The 19070-nt window shown below is 48.4% G+C and overlaps 1 protein-coding gene across 5 annotated transcripts in view; it reads right to left on the bottom strand.

Moving 5' to 3' along the window:
- The window catches only part of TMEM63B (transmembrane protein 63B), a 47377-nt gene that overhangs the window by 18806 nt on the left and 9501 nt on the right, over window positions 1–19070 (bottom strand). Inside the window, exon 2 of one of the 5 annotated variants that reach the window (XM_056487648.1) lies at window positions 10397–10503. The exons of the other annotated variants lie outside the window; for them this stretch is intronic. The gene's annotated coding sequence lies outside the window, so the exon portion shown is untranslated. The remainder of the gene's footprint in view (window positions 1–10396; window positions 10504–19070) is intronic. 5 annotated transcript variants of the gene reach the window in all.

Raw genomic sequence — 19070 nt, 5'->3', positions numbered from 1 at the left:
ACCCATGTGCTTCAGCAGCTATGGTCCCACCATGGAGACACAGAACTCCCTTCAGTGTTTGTCCACTCTCACACCATTTATGTGCAGCTGCCTCACAGACTACTTTTCTTCCTGAGAACACGGTGTCTCAGCTCCCCCTCCTCAGCAGTGAAAGCATTTAAGTACCGGAAAAAGTGAGAGGGTGGGGCTGGGGCATGAAGTCACGTCTGGATGATAGAAACAAATTGCTAAAGGACAGTTGCTGCATCATGATCCCACAATTTCCTTTGCCTGACTGCATAAAGCCATTAGCTTTATTAGGCTGAATCATCACCCTCCCTTCACTGCGGGCCTCAGCCTCCAGCTCCCAGGGCACCTATCAGGGGCTGGTCACATCCCCTGCTTGTTTTGTCTCCTTCTTCTGACTTGGAGGCCATTTAGATGCAAGCACACAGAGTAAAAGGAGGCTTAGGCTCTACTATTTAGCTGGTCAAATATTTTATTTATTTCAGTGCCTTTCCCAAACTGTTACAAGACCCACAGTGGCTGAAGGTCAGCATCCCTGCTTGGACATGGGGAGGTCCTCTTCCTGTGCAGAGCAGCTCAGTAAGTAACACAGAGATGATTATGGCAGCAATGAATGAATGTGAACTGAGTAACTCAGAGAAAGACATACTGACAACAGAAACACAACCACTTTTCAGAGCAGGCTGACAAAATCGCATCAGCTGCAGAAGGAACATAGTGATAGCAGGAAGATTTATACAGGCTTTTAAACCCTAAACCATTCCTCTTAATCCAGCATCCAAAACTACCCAAATCCTTCACTACTACCATGAACCACACAGAAAGCCTGGGTAGCAGAGTATCACTTCTGGGCAATACCTGGGACTTTTTTTCACCTCAGAAATGCCATCCCCCAGGGCTGGGCATAAGAGCCATTGCTTGCCCAAAGGATGAGAAAGCTGCCACCACCACTGCCCTTCAAGCTCTGCATTGTTTGGTGACATTAGCAGATGGAATGCAGGACTCTTACCTCCAGCTCACGGCTATAATCCTGGCCATCTCCTGCCTGGCTGCAGAGATTTATCAGCACCACAGCACAACACTAGATAGATAATGACCATAAAACGATTCACTGCGGTGACCTAGAGAGCTCTGCTTCAAAGTGATCCCTCCCAGCTCAGCTCTAACGGGTGCACAGCTACAAACCAGCTGAAGCACTGATGACAAAGGGCAGGCTGAGAAGCAAAAGCCCAGCTGAGTACAGGCATTGAGAGGGGGGGGTTATGCTAAATTGGAAAAGCCACAAAGCAGCCTGTTAGGACATCATTCACAGAGATGGAGCAGAGCTGCCTAGAGCAGAACAAGGAAGCAGAAAAGCAGGAGAAGAACAAGCCAAGCCATGAGATCTCCGTTCAGAATAAATCGGGAAGACAGGATAACTCACCCTGGCTGAATTAACTAGAGACTCAGAAGCTCTAGGGGAGTGATGGAAAAAAATGACGGGATGAGACTCAAAGGAATATCACACACTTTGGAGCATGAATGGTTACACCCCTCTGTAAGTGCAATCTAGAAGAACTGAATGAAAAAAGAAATATCTCTCAATCCTTTTTGGGAACCTTGTAAACTTTTAGCAATGAATTCCAGATTTTGAGTAAAGACTACAATCCAATTTTAACACAAGAGCCTTGAGTTTTCCTTGTATAGTAAAAAAAGGCAAAGAAGAAAAGTGTTTTCTTTTTCTAGACCTATTAAGTTCTCTACTAAGTGGTCTCTCCTTCCCAGGACACAAGATGTCTTCTAGCTCTAATTCCTAACACGTTCTCTTTTCTGACCCTATGGAAAGGTGACCAGAATCACATACAACATCCTGGGTAGGGAAATGACCTTGACTGCAGAATAGAACCCCGATGCTGATCCTTACACTACTCCTCACATGGCTGAGCACGATTTACTTCTCTGATGGCATCTTTGCATATCAAGAAAAAGCATCTCTGTCATCAGCCTGCAATCCCACTGCTCTAAGTAGCCAAGGTGAATTAGAAGCCAGCCATGTCCCAGAGCAAATCATTCCTTCCAATATACCCGGCTGTATGCTTCTAATCTTCTCACAGCACTTCACTGCATGTGGTGTCACTTTGGAGTTACTTCCTCTTGACAAATCTGAATGACACCAGGGTATTGGCAGATTTTGGGTACCTTGCTGCACATCACCTTTTCCAGGTCATTAATAGCAAAGGACCTCATGCCTCTGCTCTTGTCACATTAAAATTGCTAGTTCACTCCTTGACTTTGGGGAACCTCAGCCAATTTTTGAGCCCAAACTCTACATCTCCTCCAGTAGACAATTTTCTGTGAGAAGTTTCAGAGGTTTTCTGAACATCCAAGCAAGTTACACAAGTTTGCAAAATGCTGTTATTTTACCAATAATATTGAAGTTATTGAAGTATTGCAAGTATTGAGAGACTTGCAACAGACCAGGGAACTATGATTTTCCTCTGCAGACACCAAACTATTTACCTCATTCTTGCATGTTTTAAAGACTCATTGTTCCAGTCGTCTTTTTTAAAAGAAATGAGGCTCATATGCTCACATTGCCCATAACTGTATCTAAACATTGTTTATACAAACCATTACATGCTGAAGACAAATTCTGCAAGTCTATAGGCAATTTAAGACACATCTCAGAGAGATAGGTACCAGAGATATACTTTTTCCCTGAATCCTAGAGGATGGACTGGATATAAACCTTTCTTGCCTCTCCAGTAACCCAGCCAGAACACGCAGCAAAGGAAAAGATGTGGTGTATGCCCAAAGCTCACACTCTTTCCATGAGCTGAGCCAGGAGGCACAGAGGCACTTCACACCATCCTTAGTTATGCAACCTTCCACCCACCTGGTAAGCAGAAGGAGCTCCCCATGGAGACAGGTGCTTCAGGTGTGTGGGAAGCTGGGAAAAGCTCACAGGAATGTTCAGAGCACTCATGACCTTCTAGTTCTCCCAGCTGCAAGAACATCTGGCAGCAGGCTAGAGGTGACCTGCGATTTTATCACTTTAGGTCAGACCCACAAGGGTTCCTCTGGGGTTTCAACACCAATTAGGCAACTAAGAAAAATGCTTTGGCAACCAACTCTGCAGTCTTCATCAATACTACCTACCTAGTATCCTCCACCAAAGGCCTTTCCCAGCAGTCTTCCACCTGAGCAGGAGACTGGCTGGTTTTCCCAGGCACAGTGCGACTCATGGGTCTGGCAATACCTCTTTTCTTGCATTTGGTTTGCACCTTGGTCTCAGATGCTCACTCCAGGGACTCTCTGCCCCCACCCTCAGCCAGGCAGGGCAGCTCCAATGTGTTCTGTGCTGCAAGGTGCCCTGCAGGCAGCTGATGTTGGGTACAGTGTTTCAGTCAAAGCACAGGCAGGGAGGAAAGGTGGTGCTTGCAGCATGCACAGTCTTACGGTACAGAAACACAGTTCCCAATTATGAAAGGAAACACCTTCCAGCAGTGTGGGAGGCATAAGGGCATCTTTCTAGCAACAGCTGCTCTCCCCAACTCAAATACACACTGAAGGCAGAGGTGGTTTTACAAAGCTTTTTGTTTTGATCCCAGTGTCTCCCTCTAGGGGAGGACCCTGCATGTTTCCTTACACCTTATGCTGCCACCACAGGTAAAGGAGCATCTTTGACCACACAAACTGTGCTGTACCAGAACATGGTGAAAGGTGTCTGTCCTGGTCCCTCCTTCCTCTTAAAGGTCAGAGTAAGCTTGGCTCAGCCTGGGCTGAGATGCTAACATCAGGATGAGCTCCTGAGCATCAAGAGACAAGGCACAGGGAGTTTGTGGGAAGAAGCTGTGAGGCTGGAATGGTGAGGACCAGCTCAAGGTATCCAAGCCCTTTCCTGACGACAAGCATGGCTTGTCACCACAGAATATAGTGGGGCCAAGGACACAGCAAGAGCAGGACATCAAACCAGGCTCCATGCAAGCCCCAGAGGCTTCCCCTCCTGCACTCTGCATAATTAATGCTGACTTCCTCGAAACAGAAAAGACAGACTTGCCAAAAGGCATTTTCCACTCTTATTCAGCAATACTGGACTCCCTCTCCTTCCCCACTAACAGGAGGAAGAGAGGAAACTTCTCCCATCCCCAGAGAAGCCTGTTCCCTGCCCTGCAGCATAGCTCCTACATCCCCAGCAGGACCAGCATGTCCACAGTGTTCTGTATTTTCACCAAAACGTGTCAGGAGCAGAGGCACACGGCTTTCTACCTGAAGTCCCTAAAGCATATCCCACCTGCTGCTGCAGCCCCAGCTTCTGCCTGTGAAGACCTGTGCAAACACAGCCCTGAGAACTGCTGTTCTTGAGAGCTTGGTGGCTTCAGCAGGGCAGGGCAGGACTTCTCTTCCTCTTTGTCTTTGTCCCTAGCCTGCAGTTCAGCACCTAAATGAGGACCCAAACAGCAGCCAAACAAGCCTCCATTGCAAAGAGAAAGAAGGCAGAATGAGGCTGGAAAGGCCAAGATTACATGCTTTGGTCCTTCACTGCTATGACTCTGGCTGCAAAGTGTGCATCAGGATGCTTATGGAGTCACCCACAGCCTGGCAGAGGGGGACACACAGCAGAGGTCTGAGGGGCTCTTGCAGGCAGGGGACTGGGAGATGCCTGTTGAGGAGGCTGCCAGTCCTGCACTGAACTCTGCAGTACTGTAAGGCCAGGGCAGACAACAGAAACAGCACTTCAGGTCTTCCCCAACAGAGCATTTCCCATTCTCATCAGCTCATCCTGAAGTCTCTGCCCCTCATACTCAGCACCCATGCTGCTGCCAAACCCCTGGCATCAGGGGGCAAGAAGAAAAAGGAAGCACTGTGCTGGGACTCGGGCAGGAGTGACGCAGGAGCTGGACAGCGGCTAACGAGCAGACAGATGCAATGACATGGGCAAGTGTCTGTGTTCTTCCAGCCACGCCACTAATGTCAGCCAGACACAAGGAGGTGACCTGAGAAACGCCTGCAGAAAAATATAAATCAATAAAACGGATGTTTGAGCTCACAGACTGAATGACGTAAGCACACAAGCTACATGCATTTGTTTTCTCACCAGTAAATGTTAATAACTCCATCGGTAATTAGAACAGTGAGATTGTGCTCTAGTAGAGACACATTTGTTTATGGAAATGTGACAGTCTCACAGCAGGCTGGAGGTCCAGAGACATACAACCGGAAACCAGCAGGTCTGGGGATAGAATACCAAATTTCCAGACTAAAAATAAAGCAACCCAAACCTTGTTAAATCTCTGGGGAATGGCATTCAGGGAGGTGAGGTGTACTTTGGTTCTCAGACGTGGAGGGTTCCGTGGACATGTCCTGTACCTTTCAGACCTGCTCCTGTGGGGTCCCCTTGGTCTCCTAAGTACCACAGGTAGCCCATACTGTGACCCCAAGAACCTGAGCCCAAAGGACGTGCCACCCTGAGCCTCTGCCTGCCAGGGCAGTACAGACCTGCCTGCACTGAACACTTGGGGACTCTCATGCAGCAGTTGGCACTCAAGGTTGAGGGAGCATTCTCACCCCCTCACACAGCCACCTAGGCTACCTGCACTTAAGTGGTGAAGTCCAACAGAGCTCTGAGCAAACTGCTTGCAGACTGCAAGCAGACTGCAGGGAGAACAGTCTGCCCCTGGTAAGTAAGCAGGCAATAGCCTCAGACAGATGGGGAGAAAGGGGATTACAAGTTAGCTCATAGCCTTTCCCAGAGTACAACAGGGAAAATACCACTCTTGGTGCAGACACAGCAGTGGGAAAGCTGTCCTGCACCATGCCTCAGACCTGGCACAGAGCATTCAGGCAGCTGAGGGTTGGAGAAGTGCTGACGTGCTGGGTGCAGTGAGGAGGAACGTGATCTGCAGGCCAAGGGAAAAAGCATCAAGAAGCAAATGTGCTACCAGTGCATTTCCAACAAGCCTGGGCAAAGCACTGACAAGCATACAACAGGGATTGGTCCTGTATCAGCAGAAAGGAGGAGGGCCTGCCAAAGCCCTATATCTCTTTGTCTCCTTTCCACCTGCTCCAATAGGAGCTCCCTGCACACTTCACCTCTCTGAACTAACCAATTAGACATCAGGCCTACAAAGCTTTGATCTGGCAGGCTTGGCTTCTTCACAACAAAACCTAAGTGTGCTCTTGCCCTGGGTCTGAAGTGCTCACAATTGACTTTGCACTAGGCCTCAAATATCTACCACTAACATCACACCTTCCTTTAGTGTGCATCAGCTCCCAGTCCTGGTGTTGGCAGGTACTGTCACTGTCACAGCCCCAACCCCACACTGCTCAGAGCACCATTTTGTGGTGGCTTGCACACTGCTGCCTGTGTACATCCCAGTGCTCAGGAACTCTGGTCCTGCTCCCAGCACAACCGTAAGCACTGCAAACCACACAAGTGACCCTGAGCTGGGACAGTGCCTGGCACAGATGATAGTAGTCTGTAACAGTGGTGAGCATTTGGATCCATGTAAAACCCAGGTCTGAGTTTCATGAAGGTCAGGAACCTGTCCACAACTCCGTCCCTTTCAAAATCACCCAGGGTAATCACAAAAGCCTTGCCTTTGAACATCAGCAAAATACTTCATGCTGCCTTCACCCACTGGAAACACTTTACCTTGCCAAGTGATATGGATTTAGCTCCAGACAGCTAGGTCTTTTTTATGGGAACTCCCTCCAATCTGATGGGAGTGCTTTCGAGTCATATGATGCCCTGAACATAATGTACCACACCAAGAAGGGCTGTACCACAGCTTGAAACCCAGTATGCTGTGGTTGATGCTCTTCACATCAGAGCTGGCTCATCTGTCCTCAGCCTAAGGGCAATTTGGTCTCTCTGGCTCTGCATTTTGCTCCCACGCTGCATGTCCCACACTGCTGTCTTCCTGCCTCAATTTTCACATCCCTTTGGACTGGGTGCTCCTAGGCAAGGGGTGTCTGTTCCTGCCTGGCCGTCAGGGAAGAGCTGATGATGGTCCCTTCCCCTCCAAAGAGGTCTGGTGAACAGTGACACCCACACACCATCATGATGCAGTTCTGCTGCCAAGGCAACACAACTGCCTCAACCTGGCTACAAGGAACAACACAGCCATGGTACCTGGAATTTCAGCACCATGAAGGAGAGCTCCCCAGTCCCATCTTGTTTGCTTGCTGACAAACACTATGGAGTCTCAATGCCACACAGACGCCCTCAATGGTGTCTCATAGGCACCTATCCATGTGCCCCAGGCCATGGCAAGGAACTCATCCTCTGCCATCAAGAGGAAGCCCAATCTATCAAACAGTTCCTCACATCAATCAGCTCTCTGTTTGCATGGCAGAATCACAGTCACTCTGATTTACAGTACATTTAGAGTGTTTAATTAGTTACCAAATCAAACACTTAAGTTACAAATATATCTACCTGTCACTTTCCCTTCAAGTTCCTGGGCTATAAATCTCAGAAAGATATGAAGTTTGTCTACCAGCTTCTACTTTATAAAGGAATACTTCTTACAGTTTGGCTCCCCTTGTTTCCTGTAGGCATATGCTGACAGTGATCCAATAAACACAATAAACCATTAGGGCTGCAAGACTGATGAGGTGCTGGACCTCCTATGGTACATTCTGCAGAGCAGTGGCCATATGGCAACCAAGTCGTATGGCTGAGAGTAAGTCCCAGATAAAAGGGCTTCCTCACCTATTACTCAACCTCCCAGCAGCTGCAACTTCACCAATTCCCAGTAGACTTTTAGCAAAGATAAGGATGCAGACTTCACAATCTCACAATACCAGTAGCCTTCAGCTTCTAGTTTATGGATTCCAGTAGCACAATGGCTGTTTTCATGGGTTACCTTATTGATTATCCCTGCCATGTATATATACATCATATATATATATATATATATATATATATACATACACTACCTGCATATGGTCTGCACTTTCCTTATGACCTATCTGTGGGTCTGCCCCAGGCTAGCTCTCCCATATTTCATTTTTAAGTGAGAGTGACTATTCATACAGGATCTTTACTGCACAAATACGACTTTGGTTTTCAAGCACTGTTAAGGAGAGCTGTTCAGGTGCATGACATCTGGCTTGGCATAAACACAAACCAGTCTCCCTGGTGATTTCATATTTACTCTGAATGTTTCCACATCTCCCCCATTTCTCAAGTGACTAAATACCATCCTGTCCCTTTTGCACAAGGGCATGTTCTTAGTAGGTGCTCTGCACTTTTGCAGCTCTCATTCCTTTTTTCTTTGTTTATCAGTAACCTCCCTTCATCCTAAAGCTTCTGACCTTAATCCTCTTGTGTATAGGGGAGTATCACATATTTATCTTTCCTCAGGCCTTGTATCTATTTCCTGCCAGTCACAGACTGGGTATTCTCATCTACACCCAGCTTTTTCTTGAGTGAAATGTGTCTCTTGTAAAACTGGGTTTTTATCTAGTCTCTCAAGGTCACATTGACTGTTTCCTCCTCCTCTCTTCTGCATGACAGAAGTCTTTACCTCCTAGCAGCAGAATTTTGTTCACTGGGCACAATTACAATCACTTGCCTATGAACTACGACCAGCACTTCCCATCAAGGAAGCTCCCTGGTGATGCAAGCCACCAAATAGTGGCATTGAGCATCTCTCTGAGGAGTCCAAGCCACCTCTCAGGGCTTCACAGCTGGTTCCTCACCAGTTCCTCACTGCATCAGCCCTGAGAGCATCCCTATCCCTTACTCTGCAGCATGAAAGCTGCTTGAGCAGCCAGGAGTTATGGGGGGTAAGCTTCTCTCTTGCCTGGTCCTCCTGCCCTAAGCTGACACCAAACTCAGCACACACAGGATTGAGGCATTACCTCTCCTGGAAGCTACTACAGAAAAGCTTCATGTCCCTTTCTACTGGGCTTGCATGGCCAAGCTTTGGTAGGAAGGGGGATGAGGGGGCAAGGAAGGGCTGCTACAGGAGTGGCTTCTGTGAGGAGCTGTCAGAAGTTTCCTCCATTTCCAGCAGAGCCAATCCCTGGCAGCTCCAAAGCTGGGCCAATTAGAAATGCTGGTAACTCCTCTGCAATAACATATGCAAGAAGAAGGAAAGTAAAAAAAAAAAGGTTATTGGCAGTTGCAATTGCAGCCAGAGAAGAGTGGAGTGAGAACATGTGAGAGGAACAAGTATACAGACATCAATGCCAGCGGAGGAGGGAGGGGAGATGCTCCAGGCACCAGGGCTGGGATTCTTCTGCAGCTGTGGTAAAGACCATAGTGAAGCCACTGTGTCCCTGCAGTCCATGGAGGACCACAGGGATGCAGAGATCTCCTTCCAGTCCATGGAGACCCACACTGGAGCAGGTGAATGCCTGAGAGGAGGCTGAGAACCTGCACAAGACCTGTGGAGACAGGAACCATGCTGGAGCAGCCTTGTCCTTGAAGGACTGCACCCTGTGGAAAAGTGACCCATGCTACAGCAGTCTGAGGGGTGCTGATACCTGTGGGATGGACTCACATTGCAGCAGCTCACAAAGAGCTGTTGTTCATGAGATGGGCTCACCTTGGAGAAATTAACAGAGAACTGTCTCCTGTGGGAGGGACCCCACAGTGGAGCAGGGGAATGACTCCTCTCCCTAAGCACCAGGAGAAACAACAGGTGATGAACTGACCCTGAACCCCCATTCCCTGTCTCTCTGCATTACTTGGATAGGAGGTAGAGCTGGGGGGAAGGTATTTTTAAGATTTTATTTTACTTCTCATTATTCTGCTCTGATTTTGTTAGCAAGAAAATCAAGTAATATCTCTAATTTGAGCCTGTTTTGCCTGTGATAGTATTTGATGAGTGCTCTTTCCCAGTTCTCAACTCAGGAACCCCTTGTTTCAGTCTTTCTCCCCTGTCTGGCTGTGGAAGTGAGAGTGGCTTTGGTGGGCACCTAGCATTCAGCCAGTGTCAACCCACAACACCCTTCTTGAGCAATTGCTCCACAGGGACATGTGAAAATTGAAACCACACATCAATTCAAGAACAGTGGCAAAATTGGTCCATGTGCTTAGAGCAGCATCCCTGGAGACAGTGACACATAGAAAAATCCCTCTTCATATAGTGGTGACGAAGTTAGCATTAGCAGGGAAAGGCCCACCAGCCCGGCTCTCTCATCCAGCAGCAGACACCCAGAATGTAAACCAGGATGCCTAGAGGGAATCCCCTTCCCTCGTGGGCACTGAGGGACAAGCTGCCAGGGTACTGCATGAGCTTCCACAAGAGCAGCCTCAGTGCTGCTCCTAAAACAGGAACACCTACTTCAAATCCTGGCACTGGCACTCTTCCTGTAACAGATAAGGGCTGGTTCTTTTCCAAGGTCCTTAAGCAGATTCAAGTGTTTACAATTTGCAGGCTGGGGATGTTCTCACCTTTTTCCACCTTCCTTGAAGCATTCCTAAGACAGTGCTTGCCTTGCAGAGTTGGTCTACAGGACCCACAGCACAGCTGAACACCAAAGGTCAAGGTAATCACAGCCCTGCAGGAAGCAAAATTGAGCTCCCTTTACCACTTCATGCTGAGTTGTAAAGAGATTTGGCAGCAACAGCAGAAGGAAGAAAGTCTTCAATTGTTCCTCAACAACAGCAGATATCAGCACAGGGCTTTCACAGCAAGAGGTCTGGATGTGGCCAGCAAGCCAGGACAGTTATAGGAGACCATCTAGGAATTTGCTTTTTGCTTCTACTGGGGAAATCTCAGCAGAGTCAGAGCTCCAGCAACAGCAGCACAGCCTAACCCATGGCACCAGGTCAATACACACAGGGTTGGCATGGTACCCAGTACAACCAAGTGCAGCAGGGCAACCTTGGCCACAAACGTGTCCAAACTAGGACAACTGTGCCACTGGAAAACTTTGAAGCCCTACAGCATACAGTTCCCTTTGTGCACTCTGTCCCAGCAGCTGCTGAACTCCAGTAAGAGGGACAGATGTCATGAGCTCCTGCTGGGCCCTGAATAAATAACAAAGGTCACAGCAGAGGTAGATGGACATTAAACAGAGCATTGAGACTGTCCTTGCTCCAAAGGCCGAGAGACCTGTTGGACCTCACTAAGCACATCAGGACCCAGAGATGTCCCAATTCCTCCTCTATGTGATATTTGCTCTGATGCTGCCAGAGAGATCTAATCTAGAGACAGGTGCCAAATAACCTTTACCTTCTGGGAAAAAATGAGGGTTGAACACCTACCCCTTCTTGAGTTTTCCAGGCAGCTCTGCCTGTTTTTGGATGCTGGGGCTGGGGTCTGCAGGCAGGAATCACTGGCATGCACCAGGCTGGGCTCTCAGCCAGCCACTAGCACTTGAGAGATGCTGATCAGGCTCTTCTTTTCAATGGTTTTGCTCCACCCCATTGGGCTTGGCAAGAGGAGCTGGGCCTGGCCTGGGAACACAGGGAAAAAAGCGCCAGTTGGGCGCAGGGCACTGAGATCCAGCAGAGAGCAAGGAACACTGAAGTGGTACTTCAAGGTAAGCAGCCTGGCTCCTAGACCCACTGATAAAGGTGTGCAAGATAAAGTGGCTGTTTGGGCTTGGAGGAGGGCACTGAATTTTTGGTAAGCTGTGGCAGTGTGAGCTCTATCTCAATGTTAGGGCAAACAAAGAAATAGTACTTTAACTGGATGAAGCTGCTCTGAGTCACTGTTTATCCATGGAGCACAGCTCCACACAAGCAAATATCAAGCCTATGAGAGTCCACTAAAGACTGCAGTTTAGCAGTCTGGGTTCCTCTTGCTCGCAGCCCCAGCTCAAGCCAGGGTGCTCACATCTACTAAGACCACCAAAATCCTAACTTGATATGAAGGAAATGGCTTGGAGGTCACCTCAAAAAACAATGTGGAGCACACCAAACACTGTAGTAAGGCATTCCTGTCTTCACCTCTCTGCTGGAGGTGAAAGCAGGAATGGCCCTCCAGCCCACACAGACCAGCATTGCAGAACAACTAAGACCAGACACCTGACAGCCCCCTCAGGCATGCCAACCAGGTGGTCAGACTTTCCTGGGCCCTGCTACTGAAAGGAAAACAGACATGGGTGCATTCCATGGACTTGAGTTTGGAGAACACCCAGGAGCAGCTAAGCATCATAGCCTGGAGGCTGCTTTCCATGGAAAGCACTGCCCTAAGAAGAGTGCAAATCAGTGGTGAGCAGCCTGATGGGATCTGTAGCAATTAGCTCTGAAAGAGACCTGCTCAGAAGAGCTGTGCTATTCCCATCCCACCACGTCTGCTACCCTTCCAAGCCCTTCCGCCTTAATCCTTATTCTGGCTGTATTTCCTGAGATCACTTTTCTCTCAAGCCTTTCAATCTCTGTGCTTCCACAGATCACTTCTAATGTCAAAAGAAAACAGTGTGGTGGGTTCAGGTGCCCCAAACCTGAGCTGACTCTGATCTCGTGTCTCCATCCTTGTGTGAAGTCCTGAAGTTTGATGGTCACCCTGTAGAACCCTAACCCTCTGCTGGACACAGCAGCACACACGCCATGGGCTTCTACCAAGAAATCACATTCCTGACTGTTCACCTTCTATGGAAGGGGCAACTACCTGGCTGGGCTCATCTGAGGTGCAGCATCACAGAGGGGCTTTCACCCAAATAAAAAAGGAGTCAGTGGACTCCAAAGAATCAGGGTACCTAGAGACAAAAACCCAGTTCTTTGCTGGTTCACAGGAGTGAGCACGCTGCTTCATACCTCATTTCTGAATGGGGACAACATACCACATGTATTGCATGAAAAGAAATCATCCAAAGCAGTGGCTGAGGCATTTTCTTTATAGGCATGAAGTTGCTTGGCCTTCCCAAACACATTACAAGACCATGAGGGAAAAAAAAACCAATTAGTAGACTATGGAATTCTGAGATAAATTACTAATTAATAACCCAGATGAGATAACCGCTTAGTATTTCTCCTAATGCAAATCTCTGGCAACTGTACAGGATAATGTTCATTAAGATATTTCTTCAATGCATCTTCATGCAAAAGAAATGACCTCTGCTCAGGAAAGCTCCCAAGTACATACTTATCTTGAAACACTTTTACTGAAGTCATCATAAGTACATAGCTAAATTAAAGTGTTTACCCAAAAAAGGGACAGACTTGAGTACTGTGCTCTGCTTCAAGCACCAGATGTTTTCCAAGACCATTCTCTGGACTCTGGCTATGTGCAGCAGTTACCCACCTAGCCCCAGTTGGGTGCCTCAGGGTAGGGTCAGCAATGACCAAGAAGCTTAAGTAGAATTTTTCTTTAATGATGACAAATAGGTTCCTGCAGTACATTTCATAGCAACCAGTTAAATAAATGATCCTAGACCAGAAAGCTTTTTTTTTTTCTTCCTGGAGATATGTTTTTGGCAGGCTTGAAAGGCATGCCACTTCTCCCAATTCTGCTTCCAAATTTCATTACTTCTGTTTCTCACTGCTCCTTCAAAAATACTGTTCTCCCTTCTCAGCAATGGGATTGAAGATCCCTTGCTGTCAGAAGCCATCTCTTATCTGCCTCCACTTTCCTCAAGCTAAAGTCCGTACCCATCATTTTTCTAAGCACACCTTTCCAGTGTGACTGTTTCCACAGCTGACACCTCTTTGTGGTCAGCATCTTTCTAAATGTATTGTGCCCAAACACCCCAAGCATAGACATGGATAGAGGCAGAGGGAGAGTGGTATGCGGCCTCCTTGCTCTGCAGCACAACTCCTTTGCATTCTTAGCCTGAGAGGCCAAAGGGTTCTCTTTCAGTCACATCATGGCCAAATGTACATATATCCCAGTACTCTGTCACCCTACCTTGTTTTCTCACTTCCCATTTCCTTCCGGCACAGCTGCCTCCTCCAGTCTCCAAACTGTTCACAGAGTGACTGGAAAGTAAGGTTTGTTTTGTTTGTTTTTATCTTTTAATTAATGAAAAATTAAATAAACACAATATTTTGATAAGTGTCAACTGTTAAAGGAGAACTTCAGTTTTCCCATTTATATCAATAAACATTAAAATATCTTAGTTGTGCCATTTTTACATAGTGGGAAACACCCAAACCTTGTTACCAGACTTGCTGTGGATCATCAGCATTGGGGCTTGCCAATCAGCTCTTGGTAAACACAAACACACTATTATCAACACAACCTTTGTTACCTCCACTGATGTTACAGGGTATTTTGAAGATGTCTCCTGCACTGAAGCACTCAAGCTCCCTCAGAGTAATCCCAAGCAACTGTATGATCTAGGATTTCCTGCACTCTTGCTGGAGCAGGCATCCTACAGATACCAAGGGCAGAAGCTTCCTAACATTTGTTTTTTAGATTATGGCATGGAAAGACACGTGCTACACACTACAGATGAGGCAGGAGCCTCCTACAGCACATTTTACTTTTTATCAATGGATAAAGTGTAGCCACAGTGCTGCATTTCGCATGCCAATCAGGCTGTTCCGGGATGTCTCTTCCAGCACACCCTAATCAGCTCCGAGCAGCAAGCTCAGGAAAGCCCTAAGCAGCATTAGGTTTAGATGGCTTAAAACACAACCTGGACAATGCAGAATAAGGCTGGACAACACGGCTTACTTGAGCAGCAGACCAAACAAAGCCTCCTTCCCCCAACTGGAGAGCCTTCAAATTCAGTTTGCACTTCACAATCCACCACCACCACCCTCCCTAGAGCTCCCAGAGAAGCCCTCTGCTCCTTTCCCCAGCCACCCTCACATTTAGTACAAGGGAAGGCTGCAAAGTCAGCTGTCCCCTGCCTAGGACCATCCAGGCATCCTAACTTACAGCTCCTCCTTGAATCACAACCTCCTGAGGAGGGTACAGCACATCTCCTCCCTACACTGCTGGGGCTGGGAACACATCCCAGGCCAGCCTCCAGAGGGGACAGTGCCCAGCTGCCCCCAGAGCAAACCTGACAGCTGCACTTAGTCCTGAAATGGGAAAGCACAGGGGTGCAGAACAGCAACTCCTCCAGCCTCCCGTCCTGGGTGCTAGCCCCACTGCTGCTGCTGCTGCCCTGCCTACCTGTTTATGCCCAAGACTTGCCACAGTAATCCTGCCACAGCTCTGGGAGTGAGGAGGCTGGAATTTCACAACTGATACCCTGGCCTCTGCTTATGCCACTTGACAGCATCCAGTCAAAGTCTTCAAGAATCCCCACGTACGGAAATCAGGTCTCTATTAAGGCTGTGGTACCAGCCACAGCTGTCAAGGACTGACTGCCAGGTCCTGTCAGAGTCAATGCTGGGAGCTCTGGGATCAACTCTGCCACATGCATCTCTGCTGGGCTTCACCTCACGCACTCACACTGGGCGTGTGAGTGTGACTCATTTACTGCAGCTCATCAGAAATCCCCAGCCCCAGCAGGGTTTTAGGGTCAACACTTCTCTCCAAGTGGCACAGGGATGCATGCATGTGACTCCTCAGCAATCAAAGAGAGACCCCTTGCTTGGTTTTTGAATACTTTCAAGGATGGAGATTCCAGCATATCTCTGGACACCTTGTTCCAATGTCTAACCACTTTTTCAGTGAAGAAATTCTTCTTAATAGCTAACTTAAACTTCCTCTGGTACTACTTAAAGCCATGCCCCTAAGTCCTGTCACTTGTCAGATGGGAGAAGACGCTGTCCCCCATCTGGATATAACCTCCTTTCAGGTAGGTACATGTGTCCCCCCTTAGCCTCATTTTCTCCAGGTTAAACATCCCCAGCTCCCTCAGCCACTCTTAGTTAGATTTGTGCTGTGAATGCTTCACCAGTTCCACTGCCCTTCTCTAGACATGCTTCAGCAGTTCAACATCCTCATAGTGAGCAGGGCTGGTAGGAGTGGGAGGCTCTGGATAGCTTCTCAGGGCCAGGTAAACAAAGCTGAGGCTCAGGAAGCATCCCCTCAGCCACATCCACAGCTGCCCCTTTTTGGGCACCACCAATACCCCTGCATGCCTGAGCTGAACTCACAGCTTCCAGGCCCAGGTTTCACTAAGCCTGTGCTCACCAGAGAAAACTCCTCCCAATATAGCATCAGTTGCCTATTTATAACATGATGTTTACTAATACCAAACACACTCCTGTTGGAAGAGGAGGACTAGATGAGTCAAGGGAGCATGAGCAAGGGAAGTTTCTTCTGTAGTGGGAAGATGAGGGGATCGTGGGAAGGTTACTTAGGGATGGGTGCTGCAGCATCGGCTGATCACCTGCAGCTCCCTCACCAATGCAAGGAGGCTCAAGGGCACACTTATTTTTTCACATCAGACCCTTAAGCTCTGGGAACATTTTCCTGTAAAAATGTGAGATCAGATGCAGCATAAAGGAGTGTGTCAGCATCCCACTGAAGCCTGCTCCAGGCTTGAGAAGCACCAAGTGCCAGCAGGTGTTGAAGCACCAATTTAAAATGAAGGCTCTGAAAACCTCCTGACAGTTCCTGGGATCCTCTTGAAGCAGCTCAACAAAGCACTGCTGGTTGCTACGGTGCTTTGACAGGGCCTCTAAAGGCAATGCCCATCTCCAGGGGAACCACAACCCCTCGAGCAGCCAGTGGGTGGGGAAGCAGCCCCCACTGCTCACCCTTGCCCAACCTGCTCTGGATGGTCACTCCGTTATTCCACTTGCTCAGTGCCCCTGGGAAAATTTGCAAGGATATCTGACTGCTGAGGCACTGACACCAGCCTTCAGCTGTGGGTAGATATGAGAATGACAAGGTTTGCTATGGGTCTTAAAGCAGGGTAAGGGAACAAAAGGGATTACAACCCCAGTTCCCCAAGGCACCATCTCACACCAGGAATACTGCCCAAAAATATGCTCCTGAGCAAGAGAAGGCAAGAAATGAGTGCCTTCTACTGCTCCTTGAATTTTGCAGACTTTTTCCAGTGCTAAGCTATATCCCATCCTGCGTGGCTGGAAACAGACCCCATGTGATGTTACCGAACTGCACACCCATATGGTGGCAGATCAGATTTTTGAAGCCCCTCCAGGCAAAACAATCAGTGCCAGTCCCTGAGTCTTTATAAAACCACCACCACATTTTCCATTTTTCCCACTCCCAGCTGCATCCAGCCATCTCCTAATATCAGGCTAATTTTCAGAGCCTCACATTTTCCTCTCCATCTTCGAGAAAGCTTTCCTGCCCTCAAATAGCCAACACCTCTTCCACCTACCAAACTCATAATGGACCTCCTGGCTCCCTTCCCCAGATTTGTCTTCTATGCCACTGCACTTACCAGCCCCAAATGGGCTGCATCGATTTCTGAATTTTTAACCCTTTCTAACAGGCAAGGGAGGGTTTGTGTCAGGGGCTTTACCAGAAAGCCTCAGCTGACTTCTGGTGCATGTTCAGCCAAGGCTTGGAGTCTAGAAGCATGACTGGAACACGGGACATTGTCACACATAGGGGCCAGGAACTGCTGGACAACTGCATAACAAGTTTTGGCTATAAGCCATCTACTCAGTTTACCCTTGTGTACCATCCCTTCAGCATGGCTCAACAGGGGTGCAGGCTTCTGTACTCCATGCATTGCCAGAGGTGAAGGTATCAGCAACTTTGTCCATGCCTAGCATGATCCTTTGCTCCCTTCATCCTCCTGGTTCACCCTTGTATGCTCTGCTGGGTCCCCACCCTATGCCCCATCCCACATATCTATGTAGCAGCTCCCGGCCATCCTCACCCCTGCCCACCCGCTCTTCCCAGCACCCATTCACCCACCCCCAGCACTGACTCACTCCCTGCTGCTCCCAGCCACGCATCCAGCCTGCCTCTGGCACCCTCAGCACGCCGAGACACAGGCTGAGGTGCCAACACTCTGCTTCAGAAAGTAGTAGTGAAGCAGCATGGATCCACAGCACAGGAGAACCTGGCTGTGCTCTGCATCCCACCCTGAACATCTGCATGACTACAGGCATGCTACTGATATGGCCCATGCCTCTGTTCAACAGAATCACATAAAACTCGTCCCAAAATAACACAGCTAATTTCCAGCCACTGGAAAGACAATCCACTTCCCAGACGATACATACTAGCAGCACACAAGCACTTGTTGCTGCCTGCACTCTCACCTACAGTCAGCTGAAATCCCTGTTGAGTTACTAGGAGGGAAGGGTATGTCTTGCAGCAATGGACCTCTGCTCCCATTGTTAAGGTCCAGGAAAGCAGCAGAGAGCTGTCACTGCCCTGCTGTCCCCTCTTCTGCCATGGCTTGTGAATTTACCCCTCTCCTGGATGAGCAACACCTGCCTTGGTACTAGCCACAGGATTAAAACCAAAGATATTTTTGGTGGTTTCGCAGCTGCTTGACAGAGTAACTGCAAGAGCAAAAGCTTCACACTGCCCCTACAAGCTTGGTCAGCTCCAAGCAGACAGGAAGATGCCCAGGTGGGCAGCAGCACACCTTATGCAGCTTTGTTACTGCTAGTTTAATTTTCCATCCAAGGTCAGTGCTTAGGCTCTCCAGGGAGGATGCAGTGAAACCAAGCTGCAAGCTGCAAGTTTAACAACAACAACAACGAAAAAAAAAAAAAAAAAAAAAAAAAAGAGAGAAAGTGGGAATAAAACATTCCCCATCCATCTCTAGTCTGAATCATGGGAGCCCATCCCAGCCCCTGCACAGCCTCTCCTGTCTGCAGGCAACATCCAAACATCCACCTTTGTTTGGACTGAGGCTGCTCTGCTCTGTTCCCAGCTGCCACTCCCCATCCACGGGCTCTTCATTCTACACCTCATGCAGCTATTAAGTGTCTCCTCCTGCTATCTGCCACCTGTCTCCACTGTCACATTTTCTCCTTTAGTTCTCTCCTACCTGGAGAGGTAGGGTTCAAGTTGATGTTTGAGCATGGCCAGTCCCCAGCCCTGTGGGGGATATCAACAGGGACAGCACACATGCCTGACCATTTTTCTCTTCCCCTGGAATTTACAGTTACCAGATTAGGAGAGTGGAAACCACATCTTGACTATTCCCTCTGGTATTTGCTTTGGTACCACAGTACAGGAAAGAACAGGAGGTTTTCCTCCCCCAGCACTGCAGGCAGCAACATGTAGCAGCAGGTCTTCCTCCTGGACCTTCTTTAGCCTGCTCACCAAGTGATGGGA

This window comes from Oenanthe melanoleuca, chromosome 3 (genome assembly GCF_029582105.1).
Source record: "Oenanthe melanoleuca isolate GR-GAL-2019-014 chromosome 3, OMel1.0, whole genome shotgun sequence".
NCBI lineage: Eukaryota > Metazoa > Chordata > Aves > Passeriformes > Muscicapidae > Oenanthe > Oenanthe melanoleuca.
Note: the sequence above shows the minus strand (reverse complement) of the source record. Positions and strands in the feature narration are given on the sequence as shown.